Source organism: Balaenoptera borealis (assembly GCF_965194805.1).
Source record: "Balaenoptera borealis genome assembly, chromosome: 17".
NCBI lineage: Eukaryota > Metazoa > Chordata > Mammalia > Artiodactyla > Balaenopteridae > Balaenoptera > Balaenoptera borealis.
Genome location: NC_138876.1, coordinates 44,012,510 through 44,025,753, shown reverse-complemented (window position 1 = coordinate 44,025,753; position 13,244 = coordinate 44,012,510). Strand labels below are relative to the sequence as shown.

General features: G+C 38.7%; 1 protein-coding gene and 1 long non-coding RNA gene across 8 annotated transcripts in view; both read right to left on the bottom strand.

Annotated features, from left to right (window-relative positions):
* LOC309614706 overlaps nt 1-13,244 on the bottom strand; it is a 411,347-nt gene that overhangs the window by 212,062 nt on the left and 186,041 nt on the right. The gene's annotated exons all lie outside the window — the stretch shown is intronic.
* The window catches only part of RUNX1T1 (RUNX1 partner transcriptional co-repressor 1), a 142,544-nt gene continuing 137,739 nt past the window's right edge, over nt 8,440-13,244 (bottom strand). For all 7 annotated transcript variants that reach the window (XM_082363323.1, XM_082363326.1, XM_082363328.1 and 4 more), the window contains one exon: nt 8,440-13,244. This exon is cut by the window's right edge and continues 4,991 nt beyond it. The gene's annotated coding sequence lies outside the window, so the exon portion shown is untranslated.

The following is a 13,244-nucleotide window of genomic DNA, read 5'->3' as shown; positions in this document are numbered from 1 at the left end:
TGAAAAGGGAGTGATTTTGTTTGTGTTACAGAAGAGTCTGAATTGGGGTCAGGGAGCCAGCAGGGACTGTTTCCACTAGAGAGGGCCATTGAGAGCTCTCTCGTGGTAAAAGGGTGGGACAAAGGCACAGAGGCAGGAAGAAGATAGCTAATTTATCCATAAATAAATAAATATGGCTAGCAAGGAGATTTGTCAAGGATAGTAGTGCAATCTAGAGGTACGAAGGAGGGAGAAAGAGTTATTGAAGGGCCTTGAATCCAGACTATGGCGTCCAGCCTTTATTCTAAAGACAATTGAACTGACAATAAAGGTTTCTGTTAAAAGTTGAGTTTGGCCCGAAGTTAGCAGAAGGAAAGAAATCATAAAGATCAGAGCAGAAATAAATGAAATAGAAACAAAGAAAACAATAGCAAAGATCAATAAAACTAAAAGCTGGTTCTTTGAGAAGATAAACAAAATTGATAAGCCATTAGCCAGACTCATCAAGAAAAAGAGGGAGAGGACTCAAATCAATAAAATTAGAAATGAAAAAGGAGAAGTTACAACAGACACCACAGAAATACAAAGCATCCTAAGAGACTACTACGAGCAACTTTATGCCAATAAAATGGACAACCTGGAAGAAATGGACAAATTCTTAGAAAGGTATAACCTTCCAAGACTGAACCAGGAAGAAACGGAAAATATGAACACACCAATCACAAGTAATGAAATTGAAACTGTGATTAAAAATCTTCCAACAAACAAAAGTCTGGGACCAGATGGCTTCACAGGTGAATTCTATCAAACATTTAGAGAAGAGCTAACACCCATCCTTCTCAAACTCTTCAAAAAAATTGCAGAGGAAGGAACACTCCCAAAGTGATTCTATGAGGCCACCATCACCCTGATACCAAAACCACACAAAGATACTACAAAAAAAGAAAATTACAGACCAATATCACTGATGAATAGAGATGCAAAAATCCTCAACAAAATACTAGCAAACAGAATCCAACAACACATTAAAAGGATCATACACCACGATCAAGTGGGATTTATCCCAGGGATGCAAGGATTCTTCAATATACGCAAATCAATCAATGTGATACACCATACTAACAAATTGAAGAATAAAAACCATATGATCATCTCAATAGATGCAGAAAAAGCTTTTGACAAAATTCAACACCCATTTATGATAAAAACTCTCCAGAAAGTGGGCATAGAGGGAACCTACCTCAACATAATAAAAGCCATATACGACAAACCCACAGCAAACATCATTGTCAACGGTGAAAAACTGAAAGAATTTCCTCTAAGATCAGGAACGAGACAAGGATGTCCACTCTCACCACTATTATTCAACATAGTTTTGGAAGTTCTAGCCACGGCAATCAGAGAAGAAAGAGAAATAAAAGGAATACAAATTGGAAAAGAAGAAGTAAAACTGTCACTGTTTGCAGATGACATGATACTATACATAGAGAATCCTAAAAATGCCACCAGAAAACTACTAGAGCTGATCAATGAATTTGGTAAAGTTGAAGGATACAAAATTAATGCACAGAAATCTCTTGCATTCCTATACACTAACGATGAAAAATCTGAAAGAGAAATTATGGAAACACTCCCATTTACTATTGCAACAAAAAGAATAAAATACCTAGTAATAAACCTACCTAGGGAGACAAAAGACCTGTATGCAGAAAACTATAAGACACTGATGAAAGAAATTAAATATGATACCAACAGATGGAGAGATATACCATGTTCTTGGATTGGAAGAATCAATATTGTGAAAATGACTCTACTACCCAAAGCAATCTACAGATTCAATGCAATCCCTATCAAATTACCAATGGCATTTTTTTACAGAACTAGAACAAATCATCTTAAAATTTGTATGGAGACACAAAAGACCCAGAATAGCCAGAGCAGTCTTGAGGGAAAAAAACGGAGCTGGAGGAATCAGACTCCCTGACTTCAGACTATATTACAAAGCTACAGTAATCAAGACAATATGGTACTGGCACAAAAACAGAAACATTGATCAATGGAACACGATAGAAAACCCAGAGATAAACCCACGCACATATGGTCAACTAATCTATGACAAAGGAGGCAAAGATATACAATGGAGAAAAGACAGTCTCTTCAATAAGTGGTGCCTGGAAAACTGGACAGCTACATGTAAAAGAATGAAATTAGAACACTCCCTAACACCATACACAAAAATAAACTCAAAATGGATTCGAGACCTAAATGTAAGACTGGACACTGTAAAACTCTTAGAGGAAAACATAGGAAGAACACTCTTTGACATAAATCACTGCAAGATCTTTTTTGATCCACCTCCTAGAGTAATGGAAATAAAAACAAAAATAAGCAAATGGGACCTAATGAAACTTCAAAGCTTTTGCACAGCAAAGGAAACCATAAACAAGACGAAAAGACAACCCTCAGAATGGGAGAGAATATTTGCAAATGAATCAACGGACAAAGGATTAATCTCCAAAATATATAAACAGCTCATGCAGCTCAATATTAAAGAAACAAACAACCCAATCCAAAAATGGGCAGAAGACCTAAATAGACATTTCTCCAAAGAAGACATACAGATGGCCAAGAAGCACATGAAAGGATGCTCAACGTCACTAATTATTAGAGAAATGCAAATCAAAACTACCATGAGGTATCACCTCATACCAGTTAGAATGGGCATCATCAGAAAATCTACAAACAACAAATGCTGGAGAGGATGTGGAGAAAAGGGAACCCTCTTGCACTGTTGGTGGGAATGTAAATTGATACAGCCACTATGGAGAACAATACGGAGGTTCCTTAAAAAACTAAAAATAGAATTACCATATGACCCAGCAATCCCACTACTGGGCATATACCCAGAGAAAACCGTAATTCAAAAAGCCACATGCACCCCAATGTTCATTGCAGCACTATTTACAATAGCCAGGTCATGGAAGCAACCTAAATGCCCACCAACAAATGAATGGATAAAGCAGATGTACATATATACAATGGAATATTACTCAGTCATACAAAGGAACGAAATTGGGTCATTTGTAGAGACGTGGATGGATCTAGAGACTGTCATACAGAGTGAAGTAAGTCAGAAAGAGGAAAACAAATATCGTATATTAACGCATGTGTGTGGAACCTAGAAAAATGGTACAGATGAACTGGTTTGCAGGGCAGAAGTTGAGACACAGATGTAGAGAACAAACGTGTGGACACCAAGGGGGGGAAACCACGGTGGGGTGGGGATGGTGGTGTGCTGAATTGGGAGATTGGGATTGACATGTATACAATGATGTGTATAAAACTGATGACTGATTAAAAAAAAAAAAGTTGAGTTTGGGAAAGATTGGTCATTTAGGTGTGCAGTTAGGGATGATAAAGAGCTGACCTTTGTAAGCAAAACACAATGGGAGAGAATGATAAGATTTATATACATTTGAGGTCTTGTTTATGATAAATGTGATAAATGAGAGGGAAAAATGTATTACAGAAGCTTATATGAGTAAGTGCCTTATGAAAGCATTCAGGTAAGTTTGGGAAATATCAGAGTACACAGAACTACCTGATAATTCCAATACTAGACTTTTCAGATCCTTAGGGCATATAAATTATAACATTACTCACGTGTTGATCACTGAACACATTTTACATTTTTCCCATGAGTCGCCTATTACTGACTTCTGGAGCCACAATTCCAAAGAACGTGGTTTGAGAAATGCTGAGTTATTTGTTGACCAAGCTGCAGCATTTTTATTAGTAGTTTCTAATCCAGCCTTGGGTTATCAATCTCAGACCTTGTATAAGCATATTTGAATTCAACCTAATATTTTTGTTTCAGAACCATAAATAACTAGGTTACTGAAATTAACTTAGATGATAATATTGTAAGAACATTTCATAAAAGTAGGTAGTAATCACAACTGACATGAACACATGTATACAGTATATGCATGTACACATGTGTACATGTGTGCATTTATTTATGTATATGTGTATGTGTGTTTGTATTCTTTATAATCCATTTAATTCCACAAAAAGCGATAGTTATTACTTTATGCCTACTTTATGGGGAACATATTAAATAGTAGAACAGTAGGAAAAAAGTATCTTGCTAACAGTTTTCAAAGTCTTTGCTAATAGAGCAAAAAGAATGTACTACTAGCCATCAAAAGGGGTGGTTTGTACTTACCTTAATTTTACTGTCTGTGACTTTGTCAGCAAAATGCACAATTGTAATAAGCAGAATTGTAAAAGTCTGCCATTAGATTTTGCAGACTCTCTATCCTTCATCACACTTCCAGAAGATGGGTTTTAAATAGCAGTATACACCATCTAAAACAAGGGTTTGCAACAAGTTTAATTCAGAATACAAAAATGTTTTTCTTTGCCAGAGAAAATATTGACCTCATTTTCAAGTAAGCAAAGAATCGATAATTTATTTATTTACTTTTTGCACACAAGAAAGTCAAGCCATCATCAGTTTCCTGAGAAAGGCTATTATTATAAAACTTTCCCTCCCTCTGAAAACAAAACCCCAACACTGCCTTATTTCTTATGTTTCAGCAAAATTCAGAGCTGTGTTTTTTGTTTTTTTTTTTTAAAGCATTTTATTTATTTATTTATTTTTTGGCTGTGTTGGGTCTTCGTTTCTGTGCGAGTGCTTTCTCTAGTTGTGGCAAGCAGGGGCCACTCTTCATCGCGGTGCGCAGGCCTCTCACCGTCGCGGCCTCTCTTGTTGAGGAGCACAGGCTCCAGACGCACAGGCTCAGTAGTTGTGGCTCACAGGCCTAGTTGCTCCGCGGCATGTGGGATCCTCCCAGACCAGGGCTCGAACCCGCGTCCCCTGCATTGGCAGGCAGACTCTCAACCACTGCGCCACCAGGGAAGCCCCCCAGGGCTGTGTTTCTTCACGGGCATGCGATGTTGCTTTTTTGGCATCTGTGCTTATACTCATGGAGTCACCTCTGCCAGGAATGTTCTCTCCTTCTGTCTTAGTTCATTTGGGTTGCTGCAACAAAACACCACAGACTGGGTGGCTTATGAACAGAAACTTATTGCTCATGGCTCTGGAGCCTGGAAAGCTGAGAGCAGGATGCCACCATGGTTGGGGGATGGTCCTCTTCTGGGGCACAGACTTCTCATCGTGTCCTCACATGGTGGATCTCTGTGGGGTCTCTTTTATAAGAGCACTAATCCCATTCATGAGGGCTTCACCCTCCTGATCTAATCACCTCTCACCCACCCACCCCCAAACCTCCTAACCTTGGAGGTTATGTTTCAACATATGAATCTGGGGGGGACACATTCCGATCATAGCACCATCACACCCTCTTTTTTGTGGCACCTCTTTGTCCTCATTCTTGTGTAGCTCGTCTTGAGAACATTCCCTGAAGCAAATGCAGGGGCCCCCAAAATGAGTTATTAACTGAACTGGTTTGGAAAACTTTGCTCCCTCTGCCCCTTACTCCAAGATGACAACCTTCCTGCCCAAATTTTGGTCGATAGGCTTAGTTCTCTGATAAACACAAAGAGCACTAGGGCTTCATTATCACCATCAGTAGCCCCTAAATGTGGCTGCATATCCTGCTATAAGATTCTGATTCTGTAAGTCAGCAGTGGGGCACAGGAACAAAAATGTCGCCTGTGGCCCGTGAGGCCTTTTAAACCTGCTTCCTGCTTAACTTGACCTCATGTGGGAATCCAGAACCTGGACGAGCCCTAAGTGGTCAGAAGCGAGACCATGAGGTCCCAGCTATGCCAGTTGTCACTGTGGGCTATTAGCTCTCTAAAATTCCAAAATATTTTCTAATGTTTCAGAACATTAGAAACATGTGGTACCCTACATGAATAAATTAATAGAGAACTGTAACAATTACCCTGCAAATAGTGACCTGAACAGTTCCCTCACCCCTTTGGCATTTATACCCTCTGATGTTTGTCAACAGTGGTCAGGCTGCCTCTTCAATGCCATCTGATCAAGCTGCATGTGGGTTAATCTCCCCTCTTCAAACTATTCCTCCAGCCAGTTAAATCATTTCCCTTACTTTCTGTTCCTTTGGCCAATTTGTTAATTTCTGGGAAAACTGGCACCACATTATTCTAGCTGCAAACTCAGTTGTATTTTAATTAATATTTATTCAGTGCTAACTGGGTGCTTGGCCCCACATGAGGCACTGAAAAGGGCTCCATTTGCCATTGATTTATGTGGGGACACACATGGCCTCCAGCAGCCATGTTCTCACCAGTCTCAAATTCCCACTGTGCTATTTATCCCTTTCTTTTTTTTTTTTTAAATCTAATTTTATTTATTTTTTTATACAGCAGGTTCTTATTAGTTACCCATTTTATACATATTAGTATATATATGTCAATCCTAATCTCCCAGTTCATCACACCACCACTCACCACCCCCAGGCGCTTTCCCCCCTTGGTGTCCATACGTTTGTTCTCTACATCTGTGTCTCAATTTCTGCCCTGCAAACTGGTTCATTTGTACCATTTTTCTAGATTCCACATACATGCTTTAATATACGATATTTGTTTTCCTCTTCTGACTTACTTCACCCTGTATGAGAGTCTCTAGATCCATCCACATCTCTACAAATGACCCAATTTCGTTCCCCTTTATGGCTGAGTAATATTCCATTGTATATATGTACCACATCTTCTTTATCCATTTGTCTGTCGATGGGCATTTAGGTTGCTTCCATGACCTGGCTATTGTAAATAGTGCTGCAATGAACATTGGGGTGCAGGTGTCTTTTTGAAATATGGTTTTCTCTGGGTATATGCCCAGTAGAGGGATTGCTGGATTATGTGGTAATTCTATTTTTAGTTTTTAAAGGAACTTCATACTGTTCTCCATAGTGGCTGTATCAATTTACAGTCCCACCAACAGTGCAAGGGGGTTCCCTTATCTCCACACCTTCTCCAGCATTTGTTGTTTGTAGATTTTCTGATGGTGTCCATTCTAACTGGTGTGAGGTGATACCTCATTGTAGTTTTGATTTGCATTTCTCTAATAATTACTGATGTTGAGCAGCTTTTCATGTGCTTCTTGGCCATGTGTATGTCTTCTTTGGAGAAATGTCTATTTAGGTCTTCTGCCCATTTTTGGATTGGGTTGTTTGTTTTTTTAATATTGAGCTGCATGAGCTGTTTATATATTTTGGAGATTAATCCTTTGCCAATTGATTCGTTTGCAAATATTTTCTCCCATTCTGAGGGTTGTTTTTTCGTCTTGTTTGTAGTTTCCTTTGTTTTGCAAAAACTTTTAACTTTCATTAGGTCCCATTTGTTTATTTCTGTTTTTATTTTCATTACTCTAGGAGGTGGATCAAAGAAGATCTTGCTGTGATTTACGTCAAAGAGTGTTCTTCCTATGTTTTCCTCTAAGAGTTTTATAGTGTCTGGTCTTACATTTAGGTCTCAAATCCATTTTGAGTTTATTTTTGTGTATGGTGTTAGGGAGTGTTCTAATTTCATTCTTTTACATGTAGCTGTCCAGTTTTCCAGGCACCACTTATTGAAGAGACTGTCTTTTCTCCACTGTATATCCTTGCCTCCTTTGTCATAGATTAGTTAACCATAGGTGTGTGGGTTTATCTCTGGGTTTCCTATCGTGTTCCATTGATCTATATTTCTGTTTTTGTGTCAGTACCATATTGTCTTGATGACTGTAGCTTTGTAGTATAGTCCGAAGTCAGGGAGTCTGATTCCTCCAGCTCCATTTTTTTCCCTCAAGACTGCTCTGGCTATTCGGGGTCTTTTGTGTCTCCATACAAATTTTAAGATTTTTTTTTTCTAGTTCTGTAAAAAATGCCATTGGTAACTTGATAGGGATTGCATTGAATCTGTAGATTGCTTTGGGTAGTAGAGTCATTTTCACAATATTGATTCTTCCAATCCAAGAACATGGTAGATCTCTCCATCTGTTGGCATCATCTTTAATTTCTTTCATCAGTGTCTTATAGTGTTCTGCATGCAGTTCTTTTGTCTCCCTAGGTAGGTTTATTCCTAGGCCTTTTATTCTTTTTGTTACAATGGTAAATGGGAGTGCTTCCTTAATTTCTCTTTCAGATTTTTCATCATTAGTGTATAGGAATGCAAGAGATTTCTGTGCATTAATTTTGTATCCTGCAACTTTACCAAATTCATTGACTAGTTCTAGTAGTTTTCTGGTGGCATCTTTAGGATTCTCTATGTGTAGTATCATGTCATCTGCAAAGAGTGACAGCTTTACTTCTTCTTTTCCGATTTGGCTTCCTTTTATTTCTTTCCTCTCTGATTGCCGTGGCTAGGACTTCCAAAACTATGTTGAATAATAGTGGTGAGAGTGGACATCCTTGTCTCGTTCCTGATCTTAGAGGAAATGCTTTCAGTTTTTCACCATTGAGAATGATGTTTTCTGTGGGTTTGTCATATATGGCTTTTATTATGTTGAGGTAGGTTCCCTCTATGCCCACTTTCTGGAGAGTTTTTATCATAAATGGGTGTTGAATTTTGTCAAAAGCTTTTTCTGCATCTATTGAGATGATCATATGGTTTTTATTCTTCAATTTGTTAGTATGGTGTATCACATTGATTGATTTGCGTATATTGAAGAATCTTTGCATCCCTGGGATAAATCCCACTTGATCGTGGTGTATGATCCTTTTAATGTGTTGTTGGATTCTGTTTGCTAGTATTTTGTTGAGGATTTTTGCATCTCTATTCATCAGTGATATTTGTCTGTAATTTTCTTTTTTTGTAGTATCTTTGTGTGGTTTTGGTATCAGGGTGATGGTGGCCTCATAGAATCACTTTGGGAGTGTTCCTTCCTCTGCAATTTTTTTGAAGAGTTTGAGAAGGATGGGTGTTAGCTCTTCTCTAAATGTTTGATAGAATTCACCTGTGAAGCCATCTGGTCCCAGACTTTTGTTTGTTGGAAGATTTTTAATCACAGTTTCAATTTCATTACTTGTGATTGGTCTGTTCATATTTTCCGTTTCTTCCTGGTTCAGTCTTGGAAGGTTATACCTTTCTAAGAATGTGTCCATTTCTTCCAGGTTGTCCATTTTATTGGCATAGAGTTGCTTGTAGTAATCTCTTAGGATGCTTTGTATTTCTGCAGTGTCGTAACTTCTTTTTCATTTCTAATTTTATTGATCTGAGTCCTCTCCCTCTTTTTCTTGATGAGTCTGGCTAATGGCTTATCAATTTTGTTTATCTTCTCAAAGAACCAGCTTTTAGTTTTATTGATCTTTGCTGTTGTTTCCTTTGTTTCTATTTCATTTATTTCTGCTCTGATCATTATGATTTCTTTCCTTCTGCTAACTTTGGGTTTTGTTTGTTCTTCTTTCTCTAGTTCCTTTAGGTGTAAGGTTAGATTTTTTATTTGAGAGTTTTCTTGTTTCTTGAGGTGGCTTGTATTGCTATAAACTTCCCTCTTAGAACTGCTTTTGCTTCATCCCATAGGTTTTGGATCATTGTATTTTCATTGTCATTTGTCTCTAGGTATTTTTTGATTTCCTTTTTGATTTCTTCAGTGATCTCTTGGTTATTTAGTAACGTGTTGTTTAGCCTCCACGTGTTTGCATTTTTTACATTTTTTTTCCATTTTTTCTAATCTTATAGTGTTGTGGTCAGAAAAGATGCTTGATATGATTTCAATTTTCTTTAATTTACTGAGGCTTGATTTGTGACCCAAGATGTGATCTATCCTGGAGAATGTTCCATTCGCACTTGAGAAGCAAGTGTAATCTGCTGTTTTTGGATAGAATGTCCTATAAATATCAACTAAATCTATCTGGTCTATTGTTTCTTTTAAAGCTTGTGTTTCCTTATCAATTTTCTGTTTGGATGATCTGTCCATTGGTGGAAGTGAGTTGTTAAAATCCCCCACTATTATTGTGTTATTGACGATTTCCTCTTTTATAGCTGTTAGCAATTGCCTTATGTATTGAGGTGCGCCTATGTTGGGTGCATATATATTTATAATTGTTATATGTTCTTCTTGGATTGATCCCTTGATCATTATGTAGTGTCCTTCCTTGTCTTTTGTAACATTCTTTATTTTAAAGTCTATGTTATCTGGTATGAGTATTGCTACTCCAGCTTTCTTTTGATTTCCATTTGCATGGAATACCTTTTTCCATCTCCTCACTTTCAGTCTGTATGTGTCCCTAGGTCTGAAGTGGGTCTCTTGTAGACAGCATATAGATGGGCCTTGTGTTTGTATCCATTCAGCGAGCCTGTGACTTTTGCTTGGAGCATTTAATCCATTCACGTTTAAGGTAATTATCAATATGTATGTTCCTAGTACCATTTTCTTAATTGCTTTTGGTTTGTTTTTGTAGGTCCTTTTCTTCTCTTGTTTTTCCCACTTAGCATTTGCTGTAGAGCTGGTTTGGTGGTACTGAATTCTCTTAGCTTTTGCTTGTCTGTAAAGCTTTTGATTTCTCCATCGAATCTAAATGAGATCCTTGCCTGGTAATCTTTGTTGTAGGTTCTTCCCTTTTGTCACTTTAAATATGTCATGCCACTCCCTTCTGGCTTGTAGAGTTTCTGGTGAGAAATCAGCTGTTAACCTTATGGGACTTCCCTTGTGTGTTATTTGTCATTTTTCTCTTGCTGCATTCAATAATTTTTCTTTGTCTTTAATTTTTACCAATTTGATTACTATGTGTCTCAGTGTGTTTCTCCTTGGGTTTATCCTGTATGGGACTCTTTGCACTTCCTGGAGTTGTGTGGCTATTTCCTTTCCCATGTTAGGGAAGTTTTCGACTATAATCTCTTCAAATATTTTCTTGGATCATTTCTCTCTCTCTTCTCCTTCTGGGACCCCTATAATGCGAATGCTGTTGCCTTTAATATTGTCCCATAGGTCTCTTAGGCTGTCGTCATTTCTTTTCATTCTTTCTTCTTTATTCTGTTCCGTAGCATTGAACTCCACCATTCTGTCTTCCAGGTCACTTATCCGTTCTTCTGTCACAGTTATTCTCTCATTGATTCCTTCTAGCATATTTTTCATTTCAGTTTTTGTATTGTTCATCTCTGTTTCTTTGTTCTTTAATTCTTCTAGGTCTTTGTTAAACATTTCTTGCATCTTGTTCTTTGCCTGCATTCTTTTTCCGAGGTCCTGGATCATCTTCAGTATCATTATTCTGAATTCTTTTTCTGGAAGGTTCCTATCACCACTTCATTTAGTTGTTTTTGGGGGTTTTATCTTGTTCCTTCAACTGGTACATAGCCCTCTGCCTTTTCATCTTGTCTTTCTCTGAATGTGGTTTTTGTTCCATAGGCTGCAGGATTATAATTCTTCTTGCTTCTGCTGTCTGCCCTCTGGTGGATGAGACTATCTAAGAGGCTTGTGAAAGTTTCCTGATGGGAGGGACTGGTGGTGGGTTTATCTGGCTGTTGCTCTGGTGGGCAGATCTCAGTATAACTTTAATCCAGTTGTCTGCTGATGGGTGGGGCTGGGTTCCCTCCCTGTTGGTTGTTTGGCCTGAGGTGACCCAACACTGCAGCCTACTGGGGCTCTTTGTTGGGGCTAATGGCAGACTCTGGGAGGGCTCATGCCAAGGAGTACTTCCCAGAACTTCTGCTGCCAGTGTCCTTGTCCTCACAGTGAGACACAGCCACCTCCGCCTCTGCAGGAGACCCTCTAACACTAGTAGGTAGGTCTGGTTCAGTCTCCTATGGGGTCACTGCTCCTTCCCCTGGGTCCCGATGTGCACACTACTTTTGGAGTCTCTGTTTTCCCCAGTCCTGTCGAAGCCCTGCAATCACATTCGACTAGCCTTCAAAGTCTGATTCTCTAGGAATTCCTCCTCCCATTGCTGGACCCCCAGGTTGGGAAGCCTGACGTGTGGGTCAGAACCTTCACTGCAGTGGGTGTACTTCTGTTTTATAAGTGTTCTCCAGTTTGTGAGTCATCCACCTAGCAGGTATGGGATTTGATTGTATTGTGATTGCGCCCCTCCTACCATCTCATTGTGGCTTCTCCTTTGTCTTTGGATGTGGGGTATCTTTTTTGTGAGTTCCAGTGTCTTCCTGTCGATGATTGTTCAGCAGTTAGTTGATTCCAGTGCTCTTGCAAGAGGGAGTGAGAGCACATCCTTCTACTCTGCCATCTTGAACCAATCTCAATTTATCCCTTTCTTGACAGTGGAATACAGAACTCCAACACAAGAACATTAAGAACTAAGAGCAGATAATCCTTCTCTTATTCATCAGAATTTTTCTCCACATTCAAGTATTATTTTTAGTATAGTAAAATAGACAATTGTATTGTCTTGATCTTGAGGAGTTCTCATAGACTGCCCATGTATAATCTTGAAGAATTTTCATAAATGTTATCTGAATCTGAAAATTCCAAAAGCAAATGACCACAGTACCTTGGTCCTACATCTGTTCTTCTATGGATGGAAAAGTGAGATGGGAAGAAACAGTTTCTGTATTTGTCTGACTCAGTTTCCCCAGTATGACTGAGAACAGACTGACCAGGGACAGGTTTGAGCAAACACAACTTTATTTTTTCGCTTTGGAGTAAGGGTATAGACACCCATACAGAACAAAGCCCCTTTGCTCATTCCATCTCCTCCCATTCCATAAAAATGGCTATAATGTTCTTTCATGGTAGACACATTCTTTTATAATATTATCAAATACATCATTAACACTTCTAAAAAATATGGTGTCTACCACCTAGAAGTCTCCAGATTTTGCTCATGTCTTTCATATAAACTACAAAGCATTCCCCATTTGTCCAACATATCTACTTGCATGAAAACGTCAGAGACGTGTTTTCAAGAATTACTTATAAGGGAACTATTTCAATGGGTCTCATTTCTATTCTTGTCTGCTGTCTTCTGGCCTGTTCCACTTTGAAGAGGAAAAAAAAGATACATTAACGCATTAAAGGGTAGGCACCTTAGGTCAGGCTGGCCTGTCTTTTGCCAAAATAAATCATTAACTACTAAGGTAAGTATCCAACCCTGACTATCACAATTGCAGGGGTAAGGAGGTGTCCACCATTAATTTTAAAAAGTTTTGTATTTTTTTTTTTTTCTGTGTGTTTCTAGAGTAAGAAATGTGAAAATAGGCACACTTCCCAGGAAGACAAGTTAGAGAAGCCAGGCTTTGGGACAAGGACCCAGCTGACACAAGGAGGAAGCTGAATGGCCAGTCTCAACCACCCTCCACTTAACCAGCACTCACTCTCTCCAGATACAGGCCCTTGCACA